Below are 27,535 nucleotides of genomic sequence, written 5' to 3'. Positions count from 1 at the left end.
GCAGCTCCTCACAGAGAGCCACAGTGATTGGAATAGGTGTGCACTGGCCCTGGTGGTGACTCACAGGGTCCATGAGGCTGAGAAGATGTAATAATAATGATAATTCAGTGATTAGAGTTTATCAGGCGTTTACTACCCTTCCAGGCTAAGGGCTTGACATTCATCATCTCATATAATCCACATAATATCTCATATAATCCATGCCATTTTACAGATTAAGAAACAAGGTTTTGTGAGGTAAAGAAAGTTGCTCAAGGACACACAACTGGTTAGTAGCACATAACGTTCCTGGTAGAACTTTCTGGAACTTCCTGATGTTACAGAGTATCAGAGCTCTACCATTTCCAACTTTATGCTGCAGTCAAGCAGGAATATTGCCCCCTTGCTCAGAAAACCTTGCCCCATCTACCTTTGCTAGCTCACTTCTATTTACCTCTCCATTTCAGTTCAAATGCAAGGTCTTCTGGAAACCTTCTGCTCCTTGATAATCTCACGGCCCCTTCCACTTCCCTGATATAGAACTTGACTCTCAATACTGTGAATTCCTGATGACTTAGGATCTGCCCCAGAAGACTACCTACCCTCTTGGAAGGCATAAATCTAATCTATGCTTCCTACTGTTGTACCATGGTGTTAAACACGGTGTCTGAAATGGATGAGTCCTCTAACTGCTCCAATTTACTGTTGAGGCAATGAAAATTCAGTAAGGTGATGGAGCTTGCCGTGTGCCACACAGGAAGCTGGAGCACACACAGAGAAAACCCAGGTCTCCTAACTCTTGGGTGGGGCACTTTCCACTTTGCTGCCACCACTTCCTCCTCCTTCTTCTTCTTCTTTTTTTTTTTTTAAGATTCTATTTATTTATTTTTGTGAAAGAACGGAGAAAGAGAAAGGGAGAAAGCAAAAGAGGGGGGAGGGGCAGAGGGAGAAGCAAACTCCCCGCTGAGCGGGGAGTCCGATGCAGGACTCCATCCCAGGAGCCTTGGATCATGAGCTGAACAAAAGGCAGATGCTTAATCGACTGAGCCACCCAGGCGCCACTATGGCTCCTCACCATCTAAATCCTCCCGGCCTTAGAGTCCCTCTCCTGCCTTGTCCTTGCTCACCCTGACTCAGAGGGTCTATCAAGATCTAAAGCATTCACCAGATCATTGATCACAGGCCACCTTGCGCTTGAAATTCCACTGTGGTTTCCACTTGCTTTTTAAAGCTCTCCCACCCATAGCGAATGCTCTTCAGCACCCCCATCTACACCTCCATTTCACTTGTGGTCTGGAGTAGGAGTTCAAGCCAATATTGATCTGATTTTGTTGCACCAGGCAAAGCACAGACTGTCCCTCCTTTTTCCTAGGGTTATAATAGCAAAACAATCAACTGAGATCTCCCCACCCCAAGATTGCCAGAGAGCGCAAAGTGGATTCCCATTCCGCATTCTTGCTGTAGTTCTAAAAATGCTAATACTTAGTACCCAGCAATTCTAGTCCTAGTGGCCCAGTGTTTTCTGACACCTGTCTCCTCCCCTACTATATGTATTGATTTAATGAGGCGCCATAACCATCTCCCTGAGAGCTAGTCACACCAATTCAGCAGATTACCTCCGGAAACACTGCAGGTCGGTCAGGTTAACGAATGAGAACAAATAACGCAGAGGTTTCAAAGCCGCTACCGAATGGAAGGCTAGAGGAAGGAAATAGAACAGAAAGGAGAGGAAGAGCTTCAAGGAAGCCACTGAGCTGTCTGCAAATCCTGGAACACAGGAGCCAACAGACAGGCAATGGCACAGAGAGCAAAGTAGGCAGGGCTCGCCACCCTGCTTGTGTCCAGCTGTCGTTCTGACCCTCAGGCAAGAGAAATAAGGGGAAAACACAGCCTGTTCCATACACACTGTCCCAAAGAGGAGACAATATTAAAATATATTATCGAAGTGTAAAAAAAAAAAAAACTCTGGTTGTAGGAGAAAAATCTTGGCCCATTTGATTGCTCTTTTATGCAGTAAATACATTCATTCATCACTTAGCCAGCATATCTCTTTGAAATTCTATAAAATGCTGTCTACTTCAGCTTGAAATATCTGTGCTTGGACAAGAATGTGCAGTTTAAGCACAAAAGCTTTAAAATGCCACAGGAGTAATATCAAAAATCAGCTTAAGAACTTAATGCAACAAGACTAAAGACCAATAAATCCCAAGTATGAGTGCGTGTGTGCATTTTAATAAGAGAATTCTTGAGGACAGTATTAACAGTTTGGCTTGTCAAATATAAGATACTTTCCAGTGTCTTATGTTCATAATTGTAATAAAAGGTCTTATTATAAATTTTACAGTCAGGGGCAGGGGGGAGGGCATTTTGGATTAAAGAGTTTTATTAAGGAGGTTGATTTAAGATTCCTGGAAAAATTTACCATTGACTTTTCCAGCTCAAATGTAGGATTTGAAGTAAGGCAGTTGAGTCTTGCCTTTTACATTTTTTTTTTCCAAACAGCTTTTGGGTTTTAAAATTGGTGGTTACATGGGAAGCTCCCACAACTTTTCTTGCCTTGCCCTTATTTGTTTAATTGATCAGAGACACAGTATTTACATTAATATTCATCCACACATTTACTTCTAAGTGTTTAGGAATAATCAACTGTATTTTTTGATGTTCGGGAAAAGAACATTCCCTTCCAAACCTTCACTTCAAACACACAAGTTCCCATTCGACATCGCAGCAGGTGATGAGTAAAGATTGGAGCATCTCAGCTCCTAGAGGTATTGCAGGGAGACTATCATCAGACTCACACGGTCAAAAGGTAGACTGAAAGCAGGGCATTGGGCCAGGTTGGCTCTCAAGGGATATGAATTTGCTTTCCTGCATCCCCAAGTGGATGGGACAGAGTTAGAGCAAAAGCTATTTAGACTCCATGACAACTGAAATGTCCTATCAGATGGCAACATTGTCCATGGACAGAGGAGAAAAATAGACAAAGCATTTATTGCTTCCTGAAATCATGAGTAAATCGCCTTCCCCCTAGGATGAAATCAGGGTGAGTTATTTACTCTCCACTTACTGTTATTGGAAACACAAACACACACACTCTTAACTGTTAAAACAACTGAATTATACTTATAATGCTTGCCTTCCATCCCTAGGAAGGCCAGGCAGGGGCAACTCAGCCACTGTAGGCACTCAGAACAAAGTACTGGAAAGGTCACCCTACTGAAGTTTTACATAAGCCCCTGGGGTGTCACTAAAGACAAAAACTTTGCAATAGGATTTGAATGTTAATCAGGAAAGAGGCCTAAGTTACAGCATCTCATGTGGTCGCTCTGCAACTCATCTTCTTTCCTGGGACTCAAAGGGTGTCATCACTCTGTGTGTGTGTGTGTGTGTGTGTGTGTGTGTGTGTGTGTGTGTGTGTGTGTGTGGACAGAGAACACATTGCTTTCTGCAGTCCCCTTTGGCTCATAAGCAAGCGCTTGTTTACAAGAAAAGGAAAAGTGGCTCTTATAGCACCTTATATTGACAAAACAAGCCATCCAAAGTGTATCATTGATCAGCTTCCTGACAGCTCAATATCAAAAGGTCAAAACCAGAGAGGGGAAGAAAACAGACTGGGGAAAAGCCAGCCGCAGTGGCCAAAGTGCTAAGTGCTAAGTCATTATCTCTGCTCGTCCCCAAAGGTGGGGAAGCGGGATCCCATTTGTTATCTCCTGACATTTATTTCTAGACTCAAACAAATTTGTATCCAAAAAGACCATGAACTGTCTCCAGTACTTTCCCTTCATTTTAGTATTGAGAAAGCTGAGCCCCAAGTAGGTTTGGGGGTTACCCGACCTTCTCACAGTCTTAACTGGTGGTAACTAAGTAAGAGGGCCCAGCTTGCCTGGCTTTCTCTCAGTTTGGGCAATACGAAGCAGCAGTGAGAGCTGCAGGGTAGGGGCAAGAACCTATTCCCAGCCTTGTCCTGTGGTGGTGATGACCATGTGCTTGTGTCGATGTGTTAATGGTGATCAACATTGCCGTAGAAGTTTGACATTTTAATCCTCCTATTAAAATGCATCCCTATTCCTTTTGTTTTTTTAAGATTCACTTATTTATTTGAGAGAGGGAGAGAGACAGTGTGCAGGAAGGGCAGAAGGAGAGGGAGAGAACCAGACTTTGCTAAGGGCAGGGCCCAATGCAGGGCTCGATCTCATGACCCTGAGATCATGACCTGAGCTGAAATCAAGAGTCGGACGCCCAACCGACTGAGTCACCCAGGTGCCCCCACATCCCTGTCGAGAAACCGAGGCTCTGAGAGCTGAGGCAACTTACCAAATTACCTAGCTCCTAAGAGACTCTAAATTTTACTCCCCTGCTTCCCTTTCTGCTATGTCCAATATCTCAAACAGGTCAACTTATTACACAGACGTGCAACTCCTACAAGGTAAAGGAAAAGAAAAAGAAAACAAACAGAAAGCTTCATATTCCTACTCCTGACAAGCTACAGTGAGGCTGACCCATGACACATACACACACACACACACCACACACATACACCTATCTGTTAAAACAATTGAACAGTACATAGAATGCTTGTTTTATATCAGTTTTCTACACGAAGGCAAATATTTATTATTACAGTGCAAATTGAATTGAAATTCAAGTGAGATCCTTCAAAGAACTACATGATTTCACCCTGATTCATGGACTACCATTACTGTCACGTGTTTCTTTAACTTTTAGGAATGTCTAAAACTCACACTCCTTAGTGGAAAAATAAGATGAAGTTGCTTTCGTTACTGCAGACTACTGGCAAGTATCCATACTTTAACCTTTCTATTAAGTCATGGTTCATCTGTATTTCCCTAGCATTTCTTGGTTGAAAAGGAAAATCTGATATATTGTGCACCCGAAACTAATATAATAGTATATGTTAACTATACTGGAATTAAAGAGAAAGAAAGAAAGAAAACAAAAATCTGACCCTAAGCAAGCACGAAGCACTGGTCTTCACATTTGTAGCCTCTCTGTCCAAGGCAGAGGATTAAAATAGTCAGATGCAGCCCCTTTGAGACCTGCTCCCAGATGTTGTTTTGGACAACAGCAGTAATTCCAAACCAGGGTGTCTGGTCTCTGAGCTGTGCTCAGAGCAGATTTATATCATGTAAATGGATGTTCTCGTTAACATACTGGTACATTAGCCAAAACTCAGGGACATGCAAAATGTATTAGGTAATTTATAGTCCAACATGTTTCCTGTGGCAGAGGCAGAGAAACATTTCCAAAATAAATGTCATTTTAATTCTTAATCTAAAAAGAATCTCCATAACCCCCACTAGTTTTCCCCTTTATAATTTTGCATTATCACCTCTAGCGGAGCAGGACATTATAAAACTGTGACAACCTTCTGCCCCTGCTGATACCACTTTGGGCAAGATTCAACACTGCTCAGCATGACAATCACATCTCTCAAATGCACAGAAGTCCTTTAAATTCCCTGGAATTACATAAATGTAAAAATTTGGCATTATTGTGTGGACTATGTTAGTATACTTTCAATCAGTAATAATTGCCATTGCTAGAAATGATCTTTAATGGTTGTATGTATTTACCACGTTTAAAATACTCATGACATTGCATTGTGGAAATAAAAGAGAAATGGAAAAACCCTCATTACCTGCAGAACTATGGTTCTGAGTAACTATAACTATGTTTAAAAAATGATGCAGTGGAATTAGTAGTAAAAAAAAAAAACAAATTATCAAAATCAGACACCACCAAAAAAGAAAATTACAAAACAATATCCCTGATAAACATAGATGAAAAATCCTCAGTGAAATATCAGCAAATCAAATTCAACAATATGTAAAAAGGACAATATACCATTATCAAGAGGGCTTTATTCTAGGACTAAGAATTCATGGATGGCTCAAAATCTACAAATAATCAACATGAAACATCACATTATCAAAACAAAGGCTAAAAATCATATGATTATCTCAATGGATGCAGAAAAAGCATTTGGTAAAATTTAATATCCATTTATGATAAAAACTCTCAACAGGGTGGGTATACAAGAAACATATCTCAACATAATAAAGGGCATATATGACAAACTTACAGCTAACATCACATTCAATGGTGAAAAGCTAAAAGCTTTTCCTTTAGCATCAGGAATAAGACAAGGGTGCCCATTCTCACCACTTTTATTCCATATAGTATTGGCAGTCCTAACCACTGCAATTAGGCAAGAAAAAGAAATAAAAGACACCTAAGTTAAAAGGGAAGAAGTAAAACTGTCACTATTGCAGATGACATAGTACTATATATAAAAAAGACTACACACACACACACACACACAAAACTATCAGAACTAATAAATTAATTCAGTAAATTTGCAGGATACAAAATTAACACAGAAATTTGTTGTGTTCCTATGCACTAAAAATGAATTATCAGAAAGAGAAACTAAGAAAACAATCCCATTTACAATTGCATCAAAAAGAATAAAACACCTAGAAATAAACTTAACCAAAGAGGTAAAAGAACTATACTTTGAAAACTAAAAAGACATAGATGAAAGAAATTGAAGATGACATACATAAATGGAAAAATATATCATGCTCATGGATTGGAAGAATTAATATTGTTAAAATGTCCACACTACTAAAAATGATCTACAGATTCAATGCAATCCCCATCAAAATACCAAAGGCATTTTTCAAAGAATTAGAATAAAGAATCCTAGAATTTGCATGGAGCCATAAATGACCCAAAATAGCCAAAGCCATGTTGAGAAAAATGAACAAAGCTGGAGGTACTACAAAGCGGTCGTAATTAAAACAGTATGGCATTGTCATAAAAGCAGACACATAGATTGACAGAACAAAATAGAGGGCCCAGAAATAAACCCATGTGTATATTGTCAATCTATGACAAAGGATGAAAAAATATACAACGGGGGAAAAGACAGACTCTTCAACAAATGGTGTTGAGAATACTAGACAGCCACATGCAAAAGAATGAAAGTAGACCTGGGGGACCTGGGTGGCTCAGTCGGTTAAGTGTCCAACTCTTGATTTCTGCTCAGGTCACGATCTCAGGGTCATGAGATTGAGCCCCACATTGGACTCTGCTGGGTGTGCAGCCTGCTTAAGATTCTCTCTATCCCCCTCTGCCCCTCCCCTCATGCTCTCTCTCTCTCAAAAAAAAAAAAAAAGAAAAGAAAGAAAAAAAAATTTAAAAGAATGACAGGTGCCTGGGTGGTTCAGTCGGTTGGGCGTCTGCCTTCAGCAGACGGGGTCGTGGGATTGAGCCTTGAGTCAGGCTCCCCGCTCAATGGGAGAGTCTGCTTCTTCCTTTCCCTCTGCCCCTACCCCCACTCGTGCTGTCTCTCTCTTGCTCACTCTCTCAAATAAAAAAAATAAATTTTTTTTTAAAAAAAGAATGAAACTGGACCACTATCTTATATCATATACAAAATTAATCTCAAAACAGATCAAAGACTTGAATGTAAGACCTGAAACCCAAAACTCCTAGAAGAAAACATAGGCAGTAAGCTCCTAGCAATATTTTTATGGACGAGTTTCTTCAGGCCAGGCCAACAAAAACTGAAATAAACAAAGGGAATTACATCAAACTAAAAAGCTTCTGCACAGTGAAGGAAAAAATCAACAAAATGAATAGGCAACCTACTGAATGGAAGATGATATTCGCAAATCATACAACCAATAGGAGGTTAATATCCAAAATGTATAAAGAACTTACACAAGTTAATATAAAAAAAAACTGATTGAAAAATGGGCCAAGGACTTGAATAGACATTCCTCCAAAGAAGACATCCAGACGACAAAGAGACACATGAAAAGATGCTCAACATCACTCATGATCAGGGACATGCAAATCAAAACCACAATGAGATGTCACCTCACACCTGTCAGATAGGAATTATCAAAAAGACAAAAAATAACAAGCATTGGCAAAGATGCAGAGAAAAGGGAACTTTCATAAACTGTTGGTAGGAAGGCAAACTGGTGCAGCCACTATGGAAAACAGTATGGAGGTTTCTCAAAAGACTAAAAATAGAACTAATATACAATGCAGCAATTGCACTTCTGGATATTTATCCAAAGACAATGAAAACATCAATTTAAAGAGATATATGCACCTCTATGTTCATTGCAGCAATATTTACAATAACCAAGATATGGAAGTAAAGCAACCTAAATGTACATCGATGGATGAATGGATAAAGAAGATATTATATGTACATATATATAGTGGAATATTACCATAATACATAAAATAAAATGAGATCTTGCCATTTGCAACAACATCGATGGACCTAGAGGGTATATATGCTAAGTGAAATAAGTCGGACAAAGATAAATACAGTATTTTTCCCCTTATATGTGGAATTAAAAAAAAAAAACAAAGAAAATGAAAACAGGAACAGACTCATAGATATGGAGAACAAACTGATAGTTGCCACAGGGGAGTGGTGTGGGGGTGATGGACAAAATAGGCAAAGGGGATTAAAAGAGACAAATTTCAGTTTTAAAGTAAATAAATCATGAGAATGTAATGTACAGGATAGGGAATATAGTCAATAAAATTGCAATAGTTTTGTATGGGGACAGATGGTCACTAGACTTATGGGGATCATTTCATAATGAATAAAAATAATGAATTTTTTTCATTTGACAAAAGAGGCACAGAATTTAATGCAGGTGACTGCAGTTTCTGCTGGTAGAAATTGCCAATAGCAGATAATATTTAAGACTTTTCTGTCTTAATTCAGCAAAGTATTATCTATCATCAAGGTTGCCCCTGGCCTCTAGGGCCTTTGCGCTAATTAGAAAAAATGTTCTTTGGCCTGCACCCTTCCCCCATCCCCACCCTGCAGCCTATGGATATGTGTGTGTGTCCCAGGAAGGAGGGTGTCAGCTTGATTTCAGCCTTCCACCAAACTGACAGGCGCCCTTTTGCAACACACAAAATGCACACTCCTTTACAAAGACCTTTTCTGTCTCCGGAAGTAAGGAAATTAAGGAACAAATCAATAAATTATGGTCTATCCGCATGATGGAATATTAGGAAGTCATCAGAATTGTGTTTTACAGAATATTTATTCAAACTATTCTTTAACTATATCAAGGGAATAGTCATGATATAATGTTAAGTTAGAGAAGTAGATCCTAAAGCCAAAAATGTAATAGGATTCCGATTTTATGAACAAATAATCAGATGTAAATAAAACAAGGAGGTGCACACCAAAATGTTCACAATTGCTATCTCTGGACAATACCATTATGGCTAACTAATTATTTTTATATTAATAAACTTCTTCATTCAAAAGATTTTCTTCAATAAGCACAAACTACTTGTATAATAAAAATGAATTCCAAATAGCAAAGAAATATCTATAATACCATCTGCTTTTCAATCCAGGAAATAATACCATCTAGTTACTCATTCTGATTCTAAATCTATCCAATTAAGGACACATAGAGATGCTGAAGTAACAAGACAGCAATTCATTGTTTCTCCAAAACTATGATCTCCTTAAGGACAGGAAAGGACTCTCGAGGGGTTTTAAAAAGAAGAAAGGTACAGTTTAAAGCAGGGGAGGAGGGTATGAATTCCATCTCCAACAGCGATTAGAATATGACCTTGGAAAAATTATTTAACCTTTTTGATTGTGTTCCTCCTTTTCGTGATAGGGTTAAGCATGTCTACCTTAAAGACTACTCCGAGCATAAAATGAGCCCGTAAACACATCATGTGGTGCCTGGGACTTAATATGTATACAGTAATTTAGGTCTTGTTATAGTGATCTCATATACCTTACCTGTCCCTAGCCCACAGCCTTGCACATAGTAGTAGCTCAATAAATGTCACAATCAATATGTTGAGTTAGATTTAGAAGATGCCTGACAGTCTCAGAGAGGAAATCTCAAATGTTATATGGTGCGGTAAACCCTGTAGGAATTGCCTTGTTAGAACAGACCCTAGATTGTGTAGACAAGCACAGAGCCTCTCCAAAAGATCACCACCACCACTCCTGACCATATAGTTGATGGCTTGTTATGTGTGTTAATATATGATGTCAACTCCTGGGCTCTGCACCCTCTGTGGATGGCCTTTTAAAAGCACAATTCTCACTGGGTGGGAAAGGGAACTCAGAGCTGATGGATGAATCTGGACTCCCTTCGAAAGCCCTTTTTATTAATCACCGAGGTCAGCCACCCTTGGAATATTAGTAATAATAATGACAAACACACTGCACTAAGGAGGTGCTGGGCACCATTATAAACACCTTACTTATGCCCCTCCCCCCATACAATACATGAGGACCTCGGCAGGAAACCCCCTGCAGGGGAGAGAACCTCTCTGAGGTTTGACTCCCTGAATGTTCTGATCTCTGTCAGGACAGGAATTTGTGGTGATATCAGGGGAGGGCAAGACCAGACCAGCCCCTCCTGAGACCGGGGACACAGGATACTCATCATGTGGGAGCAGGAAGACCAGGAGACGAGATTCACAAAAAGTTGGATGAGTTCTCTGGGGCCATAATGTAGCTTGTGCCATTTAAGAGGTTTCAGGGCTAGTATGGAAATTCCACTCCTCTCTGCGGACTCAGACACTTCACCGTGGAATCCTGACAATTTTTACATCATCTTTATTTTCTCTAACTCCTCCTGGCATTTTGCTTCTGTTCTTTTTGAAAATACCAGCCAACCTGGGGGGAAAGTATTCCCTGCTCCATCCTGACCCCTCTGACTTGGGAACACTTGGAGACAGGGAGGCCACCTCCCACAGGGCAGGACTGTACAGGTGACAGCCAGGGGTAGGTTCACGTGAGTTTAAGAAAGTCAAGAGAAGGTGCCTCTCACTTGCCTGGGACCCTTCCAAAATCTTGCACCAACCTCTGTATTATTCATTTATTTGCTTCCTATCTAGAGGGCAGAAACTGTGTCTAAGCGGGTGGTGTCAGACTGAATTGTTAGTGTATCCTTAGCTCATGGCTCCCTGGAAAATATTCCAGTGGGTTTGTGTTGTGGGGAATGGGGGGGGGGGTGGTGGTGAACATCTTAGAATAACAAACAAACAAAATCCTTAAGGTGATTTCTCAAAACACTCAAGGCCCTCATTTGCCCTGATTTATCAACCTGCTCCGGACTTTGGAAAGTTCCGAGAAACTCTTCCCTGTGCCTTGCTGCATCCTAGCCGCTAGCATTAATAAAATGACCTCATTCAGAAAAAGCAGAATAAAATGTTTTATATTCAGCATTATTACAACCACATACATATTTTATGTACCCAGGAAGAAAATACATCAAAATGCTACCAGCCGTTATATTAGATTTTTTTCCCCCAAATTTTCTTTAATATACATGTATTACTTTAAGGGACACAATAAATTTGGCGGGGGGAGAACATTTTATTAGTGGCTGTGTCCCCAGTACAGGACCTACTGGAAGGCACACAATATATGTTATTTGAAATGAATAATCCATAGGGAGAGATGGGGATGCCAGGCTTGTCAACGGTACTGAGCAGAATCCACAGAAGCTGCAAGGCTGTCTTGGTAGAAACTGCTGTCACTCTTCTCGAACCATTGTCATTAAACTCTTTCTCTATACAATTATTTTCCTGGCTATTTGTATGGGTCCAGCAAGAAGGTAAAGACCCATAGAACACACTATGCTTCTGCTTTAAGTGACAATGAACAAACTACTTCTTTTCCCTAAAATTCTGAACCACCTAAGTTCTTATGCAATGTTGATGTTGACTTGTTCAGCTTTATTATTAGTATTCATTTGCACAACAGAAAAATATGCCTCTCGTTTCAGCCAGATGGGCAAGTATCAACTCAAACCAAGTCCGTAACAAAAATTCTGATTTAATTCCAACCACCCGAGGGTCCCCTCCGTGGGATAAATTGGCCTAGCAAATCTTGTGTATTGATATTAAATATTGTAACCTAGAAGTGGTGAAACAGCTGTTGGGGGGGGGCGGTGCAAAGCAGAGAGAGAGAGAGATGCAAGCTAAAGCAAGGTTTATTAAAGTTTCCATATCTTTACCAGGGAGACCAGCCGAGGTCACCGGCCCTGGTCATGCTGAGCCAATGCCAACTTCAACAACCTTTTAATCAGTCTGCCTTTTCTCTGTCTGTTCTCTGTTTCTTCTCTCTCCGTACTCTTCTCCTTCCAGTGGCTCCTCAGCCTTGGGATGATTTCTCTCCACTTTTGCCTAGACCAGATGTCTATGGTTGGTAAGACTTGTGGTTCCTTTGGTTCCCACCAAGAGGAGATGACCATAAACAATCCAGGTTAAAAGCCACATAGTGGAAAACATCTCTGTGGTAACTCTTGGGACTTGGCAGAATCAGGTTTATACCAGTCCAACCACAGAATGGCTCCATGCAGGATTTAGGTCAGCCCCTGGTTTTTATATGAAGATCCAGTGACCCACAGGTTGCCTAAGGCCACAAAGCTAGTTTGTGGCTGAACAGACTAGAAGCCCAAATGCCTCCCCAATTCCTTCAGTCCCTAGTGGAGAGCAACTGAGTATCATCCATGGGTGACTCTGAAAAATCTCAGGCACTCTGGTAGTTCAGCAGATGCTTGGGTGCCTCATGGTGACTCTGGATGGCCTTTTCCATCATCGAAGTCCATCTGTCACAGATATGTCGAAGTATTATTTACTAGGGGGCTTGTTGAGTGGAATAATGATAACCAAGAACTCACAGTAAGATGAAACCTTGTTAATGAAGAAAATGTGGCAGATGGTATTTTCCAAAGATGCTCACAATAATATTTCCAGACCCTCATGCTCTTCCAGAACATTGCCAATCTCCCATTACGAGGTAGAGTCTATGTCCTCTCCTCTGTACCTGGGCAGGCCTTTGTAATGGCCTGGACCAATACAGCGTCACAAGACTTCTGAGGGTGGGTCATAAAAGGCTAAATGGCTTCTGGTTGTCTCTCTCCCTCCCTCTCTCCATGCACCTTTGGATCTCTGAGCTGCCATGGAAGAAGTCAGGCTATTCTGACATTGAGAGGCATAAAAAGAAAGAGTTGCCTCTTGAGCAGCCCCAGCTGTTACAGACTTCCCAGCCCAAATGGCAGACATGCGAGTGAGTCTTCAGAGGATTGCAGTCCCAGCTTCTGTCTGCCCTGCAACCACACCCAACCAAAGGCCAGTAAGTGCTGGAGGCAAGGACAAGGCACAGTATGTCCTGAGGAGAAGAGGGTGGTGGGCTGGGGTCAAGGCACAGTATGTCCTATAGAGAAGAGGGTGGTGGGCTGGGGTCAAGGTTGTCTTCACAGAGAGGGTACGACTCGGCTTGGGTCTTGAAGCAAGAACAAGAGCCCACCAGACAGACAAAGGAAGAGGCTGTCCAGGCAGGGGCAGAAGCAGAGGGGGTGGAGAGGCTTGAAACTGCCACAGGAAGACACAAGAAGTTCCGGGGGTGGAAATAAAGGACTGAGTTTATAGAGCCAAGGAAGGACATGGCAAACAGAAACCATGATCTGCTTTTCACTCGAGAAAGATCATTCTGGCTACAGTGGAGTGGGCAAGGTGGGGGTGGTGACATCAGTTAACACTATGGAAATAGTTCAGGTGAGAGACAATCAAAGCCCCAAGTGAAGGCAGCAGCAGTTGAGGAGAGAAGGTGACAGCAAGGAAAAAGAGAAAGTCAGAAAAGATCTGATCACCTGTTAGGGGTAAGAGGGAAGAAGTCTGAAGTGCATCCAGGTTTTGAGCTCAGAGAATGGGTTGGCTGATGGTGCCCTTCACGGAGCTTTAGATCGCAAGTGGCTGGAGGGCAGGTGGACTCATGCTTCCCCCCAACCCCCATCTCTGTGCTCCCAGGGGGGATGCGCAGGGACCAGGAGGACGTGCAGGTCTCATCAGCAACAGGAGCACTTTTTTAAAGATTTTAATTTATTTGACGGGGGGGGAGAAGCAGACGCCCCACTCGATCCCAGGATCCCAGCATCATGACCCGAGCCGAAGGCAGATGCCCAACTGACTGAGCCACCCAGGCGCCCCAACAGAGGCCTTTTTAAGTCCAGAAAAATGAGCGAGGCTTGGAAGGGTAAATACTCTATGTATAAAGGAAGAGTGAGGACAGAATCGTGAGGGGTACCAGCCGTTGATGGCTGGACAGAGGAAGCAGACCCTGGACACGACAATGGAAAGAAAGCAGAGACACAGAAGACAAGTCCAGGGACCAAATAGCTGAGAGCTCACCCATCCCTCATGCAAAAATATCAGCTCTGAGGGGAGGGATGCTTGTCTCTGGATGGAGTCCAGATGTTTCCCCCTTGCCCTTCTCTGGGTCCCTTCACAGCTCCTCACTGTACAACATTCAAAGAAATGCATGGGCCAGCATGAAGCCCTGATGGCTGATTTATCACTTAGGGTTAATAATGACAATGCAACACTGTGTTACTTTTTTTCCCAGTTTACCCAAAACCACTGTAATGGTTTGGGCTAGGAGCTCACATAATTCTTTAGGTATTCATCAGAATGTTCAGTAAGAACACACTTGAAATTCAGGAAGCAGAGTGTTGTGGTCTTTGGATGTGGCCCAACTGATATAGTAACCAAATCTGCAGGTATATCCAAATTCCTCACGGGCACACACGATGAGTGAGCTTGCACATTTTTTAGAATAACCTAAGGAATCCTGAGATCTGCCAGCACTTGATTAATATTGATAGGTCCCTTCCTGGAAATGTTGGTTGGACTTTGAAAGCACCTTGGATGTCATCAACTCTGACCTCTACAGACTTTGGGTGTATCATTAGATGGCAGAGGACAGGGAGTTTTAATTCCACTGGAAGCAGACAAATAGGGGAAACTTGATTCTTTGCAGAGCTGACCTGCAGGTGTATATAAATTATTCATGAGGACTCACCTCGGGGGGTAAAGGTGGGTTGGCCACTAATGAATCATAGACTTTCTCTCAACTAGAGTGCCTGTGGCCAGGAGTCTCATTTTCCAGATGAAGAAACAAAGGACAACAGAAGTTAACCAACTCGCCCAAGGTCAAACCCAAGATAGAGCCGGAGCCAGGATGATTCCTGGCATCGAATCCCTCGGTGTCCATTTCCGGGCCGTCCCAGGTTTTGTCTTACGTGTTTTATGTCAAATGTCGTAGATACAGAAAGCAGATGATGTTGACAGATGCTTTTCCACCATCGGCAGCCCCTTGCATTTGGGGATTTTCTTTAAAGCTTTTCCAGTGTTCCCTGAATGCAGCTGTGGAATATGAAAACAAAATGCATACATGCATATGGGCAATCTAATACAACTTAGAGATAAGGTGCTTATTGTACTCTTAAGATGGGGTTGGGAAATTAAGTGAAATTTTATCCACAGAAAGCAAATGTAATTGTTAAACTGCTTCTCAAAATCTAATTATTTTTATTTCTTGAGATAAAGCATCACCGTCAGTTATTAGGAACTTGCCGATTACAGTCTAAACTTGTTGGCTCCAAGCACAGTGCTCCCTTGAGCAGGCAGCAGACAGGAATGCCAACATCTGCTTGAATACCGCACTCTGACCACAGACCTGCTGCTCTCCTATGGGTCCATGAGACCTTCTATTCCTTTAGCCCAGCTGGCTTTTTTCAGGCTTTGTTCTCTTCTGCATCTCCAGTATAAAGAAATGGCTCCCACCTACCCTCTCCTCTGTACAGGCCTTTCTTCTCTTGGCTTCCATGGCACCAAAGATAGCAAAGAGTTTTTCTCTCAAGAGCCAAATCTGATTAATTAGTGTTGCTTCCTGGAGCATGGTGTTGGGAAGGATTCTGAGAAAATTGTCACGATCGACTAGTGATATCTGCAGTGGGTAGAGTGAGCAAGAGTGGTAGTAACTGGTAGATCTGCTATCTGCCATAGCTGAAGGCGGTTTTCCACTGTCTGCCTCCTCGTTTAATCTTTTAAATGCTAGACTAGAAAAGTGTCTGGTACATTACAGTGTACAATGTCCACGCTCAGAGATTGTTAGTTGATTTCTGCATTTCAGTGCTCTCTCTCCCTTAACACTCCCTTCCGCTGTTCCAACTACAGCTGCCATATACCCAGCTCTTCAATTTGTATCCCTGACCTGAATATCCACCTGCCTGACGGACAACTCCACCCAGATGGCACACCAGCCTCTCAAGTGCAAAATTTCTATAACCAGATTTGTCGGTACCTACTTACCGGACCGGGAGCAGAAATTTCAGCCTGGCTCCTTCAGAAACAGGCTGGGTGTCCAGCTCCCGCAACACGTCCATGGCAGCACCACCGAGAGGCAACCTTCGAATCTGGGATCTTAGGGGGTGCTGGTGACAGCTGGACAGTTGAGGTGTCTTTGGTGACTCTCAGGCTGCTTCTCATTGTTTGCGAGTGTCTCTAGGGCAATATGCACAGTTTGAGAGTTTTATGGTTTAGGAATAGCTTCTTTTATTTTTTTTAAGTTTTTGTTTATTTATTTGAAAGAGAGCTTGAGAGAGAGAGAGCACAAGCAAGGGGGGAAGGGCAGAGGGAGATGGAGAAGGAGACTCCCCACTGAGCAGGGAGCCCGATGCGGGGCTTGATCCCAGGACCCCGAGATCGTGACCTGAGCCAAAGGCAGACTCTTAAGGGACTGAGCCACCCAGGCGCCCCAGGAATAGCTTATTTTAGAGGATTAGGCCAAGTGGTGTGGATGTGATTACTAAAGACCTAAGTGCCCTGCCCATAACCACAATTATCCCTTTATTAAAACGGATGGTGTTTGTATCAGAGACAGAAGCTTCATAGACTAAAATGCAGGCAACCTTGAAATGTGGTCAGGAACAAGGAGACTACACATTCTCTTGGTGAAGGGGGCCAAATTCTACAAACACATCTTTGGCCAGCGTGTAACTTGATAGAAACCCTTCATCTCCAGAAAGAGGTTTTGTGAGTAGCCTTCTATTTTACCATTTGTAGAAGGAGCAGTTGAAAGGTCCTCGTCATTCTGTCCAATGCTCCCATGAAGCCCTTGAGCGACCTCCGCGTTGCACTGTGACAGAGATACCTAGTAGGACAGTACCAGAGCCGGAGTCCGAGTTTCCGCATTTCATCTTTTAATGTCTTCAGCATCTTCCAGAGTGCTGTCTGATAGCTGCTTCCAGAGCCTTCAGGAGAAGAGAGAGATTGCCAAGCCCAGTAGTTAATGTTTGGTTCTATAAACATACAGCCATCTGCTGGTTTGCTTCAGTGACTGAGAAAGAATCATTTAGCTGCTGTTGGGATCAAAACAGAGAAGCTACATGGGCGATTCCATCCTGGGTTCAGTCCAGCAGCCCCAGTCATCCCATTATGAAAGATCCCAACGTGGTGGCCTGTGACTCTATGCTTCTGTCGCTCTGCCCAGTGTCAGAGCCAACGTGACAAGGATCCTGGCTTACTTTCTCGGCACCCTCAGCCCTGACTGGCACATATAGGCATTCAACCAATTATACTGAATGAATGAATGAGTGAGTGAATGAATGAGTTTTGATTCTACAAAGACAAAAACTTTCTAATTTTATTTATTTATTTATTTATTTATTTATTTATTTATTTATTTATTTGGCTTAAAGCAATAGAAATTTATGCTCTCACAGTTCTGGAGGCCGGAAATCCAAAATCCAGGTGTCAGCAGGGACAGACTTGCTTCGAAGCCTCTAGGGTAGGAGTCTTCTTTGCCTTTTCCAGCCCCTGGTGGCTCTAGGTGTCCCTTAACTTGTGGCTGCATCACTTCCATTTCGGCCTCCATCTTTATATGGCCCTCTCCTCTTTGTTTCTGTTTTCAAAAGAAGTAAGAGTTTTCCTCTTTCAGGGATGCCTGGGTGGCTCAGTCGGTTAAGCGTCTGCCTTCGGCTCAGGTCATGATCCTGGGGTCCTGGGATCGAGTCCTCCACAGGAAGCCTGCTTCTCCCTCTGCCTCTCCCCCTGCTCGTGCTTTCTCTCTCTTTCTCTCTCAAATAAATAAATAAAATCTTTAAAAAAATAAAAAAATTAATTAAAAAAAAAAGGAGTCGTCCCTTTCAAACCTGCACAAAATGTTAATGTGGGTGGGTTTGTGTCTAGTACTAGAGCTGGTATCAAGTGAAGCATTTGAGTGTTGCACAAGAACAGCTGTTCTGGTGTGCTTTCATTCCTTACCAATAAGCCTTGAACTCTTTGATTTCATCTCTTCCATTTGGTTCCACCTCTTCCATTGCAGCTTGCTTCTAGCCTTGCGTGGAAGAAGTCCTAGGAAAATGTTTCTGTCCTTGCTCTCTATGGAGGCCAAACATTACACAGAATTAAACCATGCATAACATAGGTCCCAATGCTGCTAGACTTTATTTTCTAAAATTTCAGTCATGCTCGGGGCACCTGGGTAGCTCAGTCATTAAGTGTCTGCCTTCGGCTCAGGTCATGATCCCAGGGTCCTGGGATCGAGCCCCGCATCAGGCTCCCTGCTCCGCGAGAAGCCTGCTTCTCCCTCTCCCTCTCCCCCTGCTGTGTTCCTTCTCTCGCTATCTCTCTCTGTCAAATAAATAAATAAAATCTTTTCTTAAAAAGTTTAAAAAAAATAAAATAAAATTTCAGTCATGTTCACCTATTATTTTTTTTTTTTCACCTTCACTCCTTGCCATATAGTAAAATGCAATTTTGCAGCAAACACTAGTTCTCAGGTCAGTCTGGGAAATGCCAGGTTAAAAATACATAGCCAGCTTTCCTCACTGCAGGATTTGTCAGAACCTTTAGAATGCTCCCAAGCACTGGGACTCGCCAATGTTTGTCAGAGTCTCCAGATGTATTTGACCCCAGAAACCTTCCCTCTGGACTAGCGTTTTGGCCAAGGCACTTTGGAGAGCCGTAACATACAAGCTTCTTCGTTGTTTTTCCTTGTTTCTTTATCACCTCTTTTCTCCAGCGTTTCTTTAGATGTAAAAATGATCTTCCTTTATCCAGTTTTGGTTGTCTCTTAATCAAAAGGTCTGATTTAAACAAATGGATATTAAATACATTTGAAATTAAAATTAAATAAAATACATTTCAGTGTTTGGCAGATAGAGCGAGGCCCCAGAGGACCCCGGGAGGGCAGTCACATCCCATGTTCCACCTGCCCTGGGAGAGGAGTAGGAAAACTTCACTGGCAGCTGGTGGCATGAGCCAGGGTCTGGAGGTGCTTCTCTTCTGCCTCATTGTTCCGTAACCGGCAGTGATCAGAAAAACACTAGAAACACATATCCCAGTAAAAAATTTTCCAGAATCCTTATAACCCTAAACTCATGCCTTCCCAGAGTTCTTGGGAGCCTTGCAATTTTCAGTACTTGCTTCTGCAACATTTATAAAAATGCCAGATAGCACATATTCATGTCTTAAATTGGAGTGAATTAGAATTAAAGTTAATTTTTGCTTGGGTAGGATGTCTTTGAGGTTGGTGTGACCCCCTTGAGAAAATCGTCTCTCTGGAGATCCCAGGAGCCCTCAAGGCACAAAGGTCCGTGGAAGATAAAATTCATGTCCAGGATGACCCACTGGCCAACTGTGCTCCCCCCACCCCCTCCCCAGTCACCACCCCTGTCCTGATGCCTTGCAAGGGTCACAGCTTCACACACCGTATGACAAGGGCCAGCCTTGGCTGGGGGCTGTGGAAGGGGGGTGCCCAAGATGAGAGGACGAGCATCAGTCACCAGGAACCTCCCCTCCCTTACACAAACCACAGACCCAAGTGTGACACCCCTTTTGTCCATTGCAGCTCTGCGCCCCCGGGTTGTGACAAAGCCAGAGAAGCCAGCAGATTGCTAGCTGCCCTGTCCCCGAGGTAGTCACCCATCCTAAAGCAGTTTTGAGTAAATGAATTCCTCTGGGTTTACTGTGCAGTTTTGAGTAAAAGAATTCCTCAGGGTTCACTATGAAATTTCCTACCTTCACTGTGTTTATAGCAGGTTGTTTCGCTTATTTATTTTATAGGCTGTCTCGGGATGTAGGGTGTACTTAAGAATTGTCTGGGGTCAGAGGACTTCTTTCTATGTCTGCCTTCCTCCTGAAAACAGAGATGTTTGGCATCTGTTCATCCATTGTGTGGCCTTTCCCTTTTACCCTGCACAAGCCTCAGAAACCTTCTCCCCCACGTGTCCCCAGTCTTCCTTCCTTTTCTCCAGCCCTATGGTTTCCTTCTCCACCTCCCCAGATTTCCTTCTGGCCCACTCTGCTGTAGCCATCCAGGGAGGTTACAAACCTCTCGCCCTCCAGCCTGAGCTACAGTGACCAAGAACCTAATTATCCTTCCGTTACTGCCTGCCTGTGAATGAGGCGGTTGTCCTGGTGGTCCAACCAAATTGAAGGCTATGCTTGCAAACTCCACAATTTATTCTGCTGGGGCCCCAGGTAAGGCCCTGAAGTTTAATTTGGCAAACTGAGGAAGCAAGACCAGAAGTCCTTGAGGTGGGACTATCAGCCTTTTTCATCTGGTTGCTATGAGCTGTAGCATGGGCTTTGGGGACAGATTTGACTTTGAATCAAGATTCTGCATTCTGCAGCTGTGTGACCTCAGGAGAGTTAGCTAACTTCACTGGGCCTTGGTTTTCTTACCTCTGAAGGGGAGTTAATAGAAATAGCTATGTTCCAGGCTCCTGGTATAAAGTAGGCAGAGTGCCTGGTACTGAGCTCAAGAACTGAATGCCCCAGGGAATGCTGGGTGGCCCAGTTGGTTAAGCGTCTGTCTTCGGCTCAGGTCATGGTCCCAGGGTCCAGGGATCGAGTCCTGCATCAGGCTCCCTGCTCAGTGGGAAGCCTGCTTCTCCCTCTCCCACTCCCCCTGCTTGTGTTCCCTCTCTCTCTGTCTGACAAATAAAGTCTTTAAAAAAAAAAAAAAAAACCTGAAAGCCTTGACCATTTAGATTGGGCCCACAAAGTATAAAGACAGAAATGAAGCTGAAGAGCTGGCAGGAGGGCTCACCCCCATGGAGGTTCTTGTTCTCGAGCTGCATGAGTTGCACCCATGATGGAGCCAAGGGCCAACCGGAGTGGCTGGCACTGCCCACCTGATCAGGCACGGGCGCATCATCTTGGAGACTCCAGCTCAGGTGATTCCTCCTCATCTGAAATGAAACCATGATGAATTTGTTTCTTGCCTGGCACCAAGGGAGCCTATTCCTCTGCCCTCCCTGCTGGTGACTGTCATATGTGAGGGAGGGGAGAGAGCACCACCAAGATCCCTGGAGGGGCTCTGGGCTGTCCTTCCTGGCCAAGAGACGGCATCTTATTAGCTTCCAGAAGTGAGGTTGGTGACGGTGGTGAAGGGGAAGGCAAAGGAGAGGAAATACTAATTTCTTTCCTCCTGGTTTGGAAATACAAGATAGCATGCTGTCTTCCACACGAGGTATGAAACCCGCTACAGATAATAATCAAAACAATGGTTATGGTGATCTCTGCCCTGTACCCATTTCCTGTGACAGAAAATGCTCCTTGACAGAGAAGTGAGCATGGAGCCAGGCTGGCCCATCTCTCTGGCCACAGTTAATAGTCCATCAGTGTCCCCCATGGAATTTTGTTTACTAACGTCAGGGGGAGAGATGCCTTCTCTCCTCTCTGCACTTGAAGTGGCGCGGGTATTGGCCCACAGAGTGGGTAGCAACGTTTCCCACAGTGTGGAGAAATTAATCCTAGGACCAACCCCAACCCTGACTTCCTGGTATGTGGTTGTATGAACCAACTTATTTTTTTTTCTTTTTATTTGTTTGATTAAGCTCTTTTGCAACTTAATGAGTTGCTGACTTACCCAAGTACAAGTAAAAGAGCTATGGAATCTTCAAATGCAGGCTGTGACCTTGACCCCTGTTTGATGACAGGATGCCAGGTATCATGAGCCAGGTCTGCTTGTTTAGAAGAAAAATGTTCTTTGTACTAGAGCCCTTAAACATTAAATCTCTGAAGAATTCTGAAGAAGAACTGGCTGGAGGCACATCACCTGTGTCCTCAGACTCTTCTGCACTGATTACCTTTGGTTGTCAGGAGCTTTGAGGCGCCATGTTGAAGGTGCTTCTCCACATACTGGAAATTCACTAGCCTTTTGACTAGTGGGTATTTATTAGCTTTGCATTTGGCCATCCCATGGGCTCTGGGCACTGGCCTACATAAGCCTCTCCCTCACATAAGAACCCTGGCTTGCGTGGGCCTGTCGATAGATCTTGCCCATCAGAGCCTGCCTGGTGGTGAATGCAGAAAATTCAGGAGCCTCATTAGTCCCAACTCAAATAGTACCTGAATCTCTGGCTTTAAACAAGTGATGGCAACCTTCTGGGTCTCTGTTTCTTCACCTAGAAACAGGGGGTGCTGGACTAAAGAACACAAAGTCCCTTTAACTCTCCGAGCCTATTATTTTTCAATATGATTTGTAAACTGAAGTCTTGGCATTTGGAGTGAAGTCACGGAGCCGAAACTTGGTATGTTGAGCTCTTCCACCTGAGCAAACACTACACCCAAAAAATGTAAATTCCCACCAGCAAGGAAACAATAGGACCACCCTTGGAGTGAGAGAGGTGAAGTTCAAACCTCAGGGGCCTCGGGCAGGAGACCTTTCTCAGCAGCAAATAAGACTAGCACTGCCAGCTGTCAGGATCACTGAAACCAAAGAGAAACGGGAGCATAAAATAGACTTTTACATGTAACATTAGCATCTCATCAGGGAACTAAGTTAGCATAGTGGATTAGATATAACTACTTTTTCTTTTTTTGAGTACCAGTCAGTCTCATTGCTGTATTTTGTGATGTGAGGGAAAATTGGGAAGTGTTAGGAAAAGGGGTCATGTACACATGAAAGTCGACTGGGCTGAATACAAAATTCTTTTAGATGCTTCTCCCAAGTGTTCTGACAGTGCTACAAAGAGGTCAGAAGTCAGGCTGCTATTTTTCTCCCATCAACAACTTGTTTGGGGGGTTAATCATTTCCTACCTGGATACTTGCAGCACTTCTGGGTTTTGTCCTTGTAATTAAAAAAAAAAAATGTCATTAGTATGGGTCTAGGTATGGGTCTTTTGAGATTGATTTTCTCTGAAATATGTGAACCTTTTCAGTCTATTTACTTTGGTCTCTTTCCAGCTTGGAAATGTTTTCTTCAGTCAAGTTATCACTTCTGTTTCTATTCTGGGTTTTTATTTTCCTTAGTAATACTATAATTCTTAAATTGGATTCCCAATTGGATTCAGTAGGTCTTTTTTCAGTAATTCTTTGCTCGTTTATTTCTACTTCAGTGTTCTTTTCCCATACATCCCAGTAGACCTTGCAGGATCATTGTCTACGTGGTCAGTTTTGCTGATTTCCACATCCACGATGATGGCATTTAATTCTTCTACTGCATTTTTGGCCATACATTCTTATCTATCTCATCTCTCTTCATAGCTCATTTTTTTTTTAAGATTTTATTTATTTATTAAAGAGAGAGAGCACAAGCACGGGGAGCAGCAGAGGGAGAGGGAGAAGCAGGCTTCCCACCGAGCAAGGAGCCCATTGCAGGGCTCAATCCCAGGACCCTGGAATCAGGACCCAAGCCGAAGGCAGACGCCCAACCAACTGAGCCACCCAGGCAACCCCTTCATAGCTCATCTTGCAGACTTCTTTTAAGACCTGTTTTGTTTTTTTTTTTTAGAGAAGTTTCAGGTTTGCAATAAAATTGAGAAGAAGACGCAGAGATTTCCTAAATACCCCTTGCCTCCACACCCGCACAGCCTCCCTCATGATCTATACCGCTCACCAGAATGGTACGTTTTTCCCGAGGATGAAACATTGACACATCATAATCCCCTGGGGTCAATAGAGTCTTTACCTTGGGTTCACTCTTAGTGTTGTACATTCTACGGGGTTAGAACAAATGTATAGTGACCTACATCCATCATTAGAAAACCATACAGAGTATTTTCACTACCCTAAAAATCCTCTGTGCTCTGCCGCAGCATCTCCCACCCACCTCGTTCTGGCAACCATCGACCCTTTTACTGCCTCCAGAATTGTGCCTTTTCCAGACTGTCATTCAGTATGTGGCCCTTTCAGATGGGCTTCTTTCACATAGTAACATGCATTTAAGTTTCTGCTGTGTCTTTTCATGACTCGATAGCTCATTTCTTTTTAGTGCTGAATAATATTCTGTTTTCTCTATGTACCACGGCTTATTTATCCATTCACCTACAGAAGGACATGCTGGTTGCTTCCAAGCTTTGACAATTGTGAATAAAGCTGTTGTTAAAATCCACGTGCAGACTTTTGTGTGGACCTAAACGTTTAACTCTTTTGGGTAGAGACCCAGAAGTGTATGGTAAGAGTATGTTCAGTTTTGCAAGAAAACATCTTGCTCTGGTGTTAGAAATCAGTGGGTAATTCCTTTTCTCTGGTAGGCAGTTGGGAATGGAAGGGGCTTCTGTAACACTAGTAGATGAACACTATGGCAATTTATTAAACTATGCACTTAAAAGTTGCTCACTTTTCAAAATGTGTGCTATGCTTTACTAAACGTTTACTACAAAAAAATTATTATATGGCAGAACTACCTACGAAAGCAATGAACTGTATAGGATAAATTCATGTATTGCTAAATAAATTTTTCTTAATTAAAAAAGAAAAGGAATCATCTCCTTAACTTTTCATCTGCATCTTTTCTCTGTGTGTGGTTTTCTGTAATTCATAAAGACTATGTCTTCTAGTGATCAAAGATCTCTTAAATGTCTCCTTTGTTTCCTGTGGTAAGCCCGTTTCAGAGGTTGGCTCCTTTTCAGCCTTTAGAAATAACTGTTTCTCTTTTTCATAAGCTACATTTTTGTTGTTGTTCCTGTTCACCAACCCTCAAATAAGGGGGTATTTGGCAAACTAGTGATGCTCTTGGAATATTTACCATATGCCTGGTAGTTTATAAATATGTCAGCATAGAAATTTGGGCTTTATTCTAATACACCCCAACACCTTGCACTCTAGCAAAGCAGGTCTTTTTTTTTTTTTTTCCCCTAAAGTCCTGGTTCTATTCGCCCTAAGGAGGTGCCAACATCTTCTTCACATTTCTGGAGTCCCTGAAGAAATTGTCCCTGTACAAGGCATTGTTTGGGAATTCTGCATCCATGCAGAAAGTGTCCAGAACTACTCAAGAGTGGGAGAGATTTAGAACCTGGTGCTTGAATGGGTTTGCAGAAAGTTCCAGCCCAGAGAGGGGGTGAATCTCCTGTGAGCTGTGGGATCTGAAGTTTTTGCAGGTGACAGAAACTGATTCCCTGCTTACATGAAAGAGGCTTAGATCAGGGGGTACACGAGCCTCACAGCAGGCCTGCTAAAGCGGGCAGTAGCTCTGGTGGGTGGTGAAGACTGAGCCCCTACAGAGGATCGGCTTCAGAAGGAGCAGCATCAAGGGCAGTAACCACAGAGTTTAAGAACAAAGGACTTGCTCCCAATTTGAGGATCTACATAAGCCAACCGATACTAAGTTTCTTGCTGGCTTGGGTGAGGGGAGTGTTCAGATCCAGATTTTATTGCATTAAGAATAATCAAGAAATGTGACTTCCCTTTCACATGGATTCTGTGGAGGAAGTCATCCTGATTACACGTACAATGTTCCTGGAAATCTTCAGAGTAATCCGGCCAAGCAGTATTCCCATGTTAACAGCTTTGGAAACAGAGGTACAAAGTCGGGAATAATTTTCCCAAGGTCCACAGCCTGTGGTGCAGAATCAGTATTCAAATCCAGGACCACCAGATGGCCAAGCCCTTAGCCACTGTTTGTCATTACTCCAGGCTCTGAGGGTTATGTGAGTCTTCATCTTTTTATGTGTCTTCCAGCAGGAAGTTAAACTAGAAACTTCCTGGTATATTTTGGTAATATACTTCTTCTTATAACATTTGGACTTTGGATTGTCCCTGAAAATTGATGGAAAATGCTGATTTATAAGAAAGAGAAATGCTTACTAATCTTAGGAGAGAGAAATTTCTAGATTTTACAAATTAAGGAACAATGCCAAAAAAAAGAAAGAAAGAAAGAAGAAGGAAAAAGAAGCAAAGTCAAAAGCAGGGAAGAAAGGAGAAGTTACTGCACTGTTTGGAGCAATGAACCTTGAGAAAGATAGGAGGCAACAGACCCTACATTTAGGGGGACTTTGCATAGGAGGTGACTGAAGAATTAACAGAAGAAAATAGGAACGATGCCAAATATCTTTGCTAAGGTTTAATACATAGCTATATCAATTTCCAAGGCTTAGATGGAAGCAATGTCAAAGTTGGGCTTTGTATATTTTATAGTCCTGGCTACTCACCAAGTAAGACTCATACTAATAGTTAGTTACCTGGTTGTTGTTTTTAGTGAAGTGTAATTTTATAACAAACCTGAGTAGCCTTTGTAACAAATGCTCTATTGTCCTCTACATTGGGTTCTGCAGTAGGTGAAATAACCACATTGGATGATGGGTCCCCCTCTGCCCTCAGAAATTTGTGCTCCTCGAGAGCACAGGCAAGGCAAGGGGCAGAGAAGGAATATTCCCCATATGGCCCACATGGGATGACTTCCTAGCTTTGAATTCTCAATTTCTAGCTCCCAAACAGCCTGTGGCTCCATGTGGAGAAATTGTTACCACGAGTTTCTCGAAAGAAAAATGCAGTCTTTAAGTCCCAATCCCCTAGAGGATATCGAATGATCCTAAGGAAAAACCACGAAGGAAGGCAGTTCAGCTTCTGACTCTAAATTTCGAAAAGAGGAGTAATGGAAAATTCAAGGTTGCTAGAGAACATGGTGGTGTACATTCAGAAATCATTGTGCATAAATATTTAGTATTTTTCCTCATCCCTCAAGTGAGTCATTGTTTTCTTATCACAAATCCTATCGTTGCCCGTTTCTAAGAGTGCTGTCCAGGCAGTTTTGTAAATAGCAGGACGAAACCAGCTAACATACAGTTGCTTATACAAAACCCAAAGTGCAGCATCCAAGGCATCTGACTCCAGAGGCTGGTGGCAGAAACATCCCGGACCTACGGTATAAGGCACGCCATGGCCAATTGGGCTGTCACAATCCTACAAACAGCGTGACATACTGTTCCCCTCCAAAAAATGCGTGCCACTTGTCATGAAATTCTGGATGTTATACATTGGATCATATGTATATAGTTACATGTTTAAATATAATTTATGATCCCACCAGTCATGAACAGGGGACCAATGAGCAAAGAATATAAATATATACAGAGTTCTGCCTAATTTCTTTTAAGCCTGTGGCGAAGTTATTCCCTCCTTCCTAGCCTCTGCACCTTCTCTCTGACCAGCCACGACTTAATACCATTTAAGTCAATAATATGGGTTATGAAGTCCCCATTCATAACACAAATTGGTTGTGTACTTTGAGATTCAAAGCCAAAGCAAAAGATGAGGTAGGTAGCTATTTTCACCCAGGCACTGAGCAGACGATTCATTAGTAAAAATTCTCATATGGCCTTTTTTTTTTTTTTTGGTAAGATGAGGTGTAATTTGCCCAAAATCCGCAAACCAAGACTTAATTAGGATTATTTAATTCTTATTTTTCCCCGAAAGTGGGAATGAAAAATC

Source organism: Eumetopias jubatus, unplaced genomic scaffold (genome assembly GCF_037043125.1).
Source record: "Eumetopias jubatus isolate StellerSeaLion01/CBP00866 unplaced genomic scaffold, mEumJub1_p1.0 scaffold_2, whole genome shotgun sequence".
NCBI classification, from domain to species: Eukaryota; Metazoa; Chordata; class Mammalia; order Carnivora; family Otariidae; genus Eumetopias; species Eumetopias jubatus.
Note: the sequence above shows the minus strand (reverse complement) of the source record.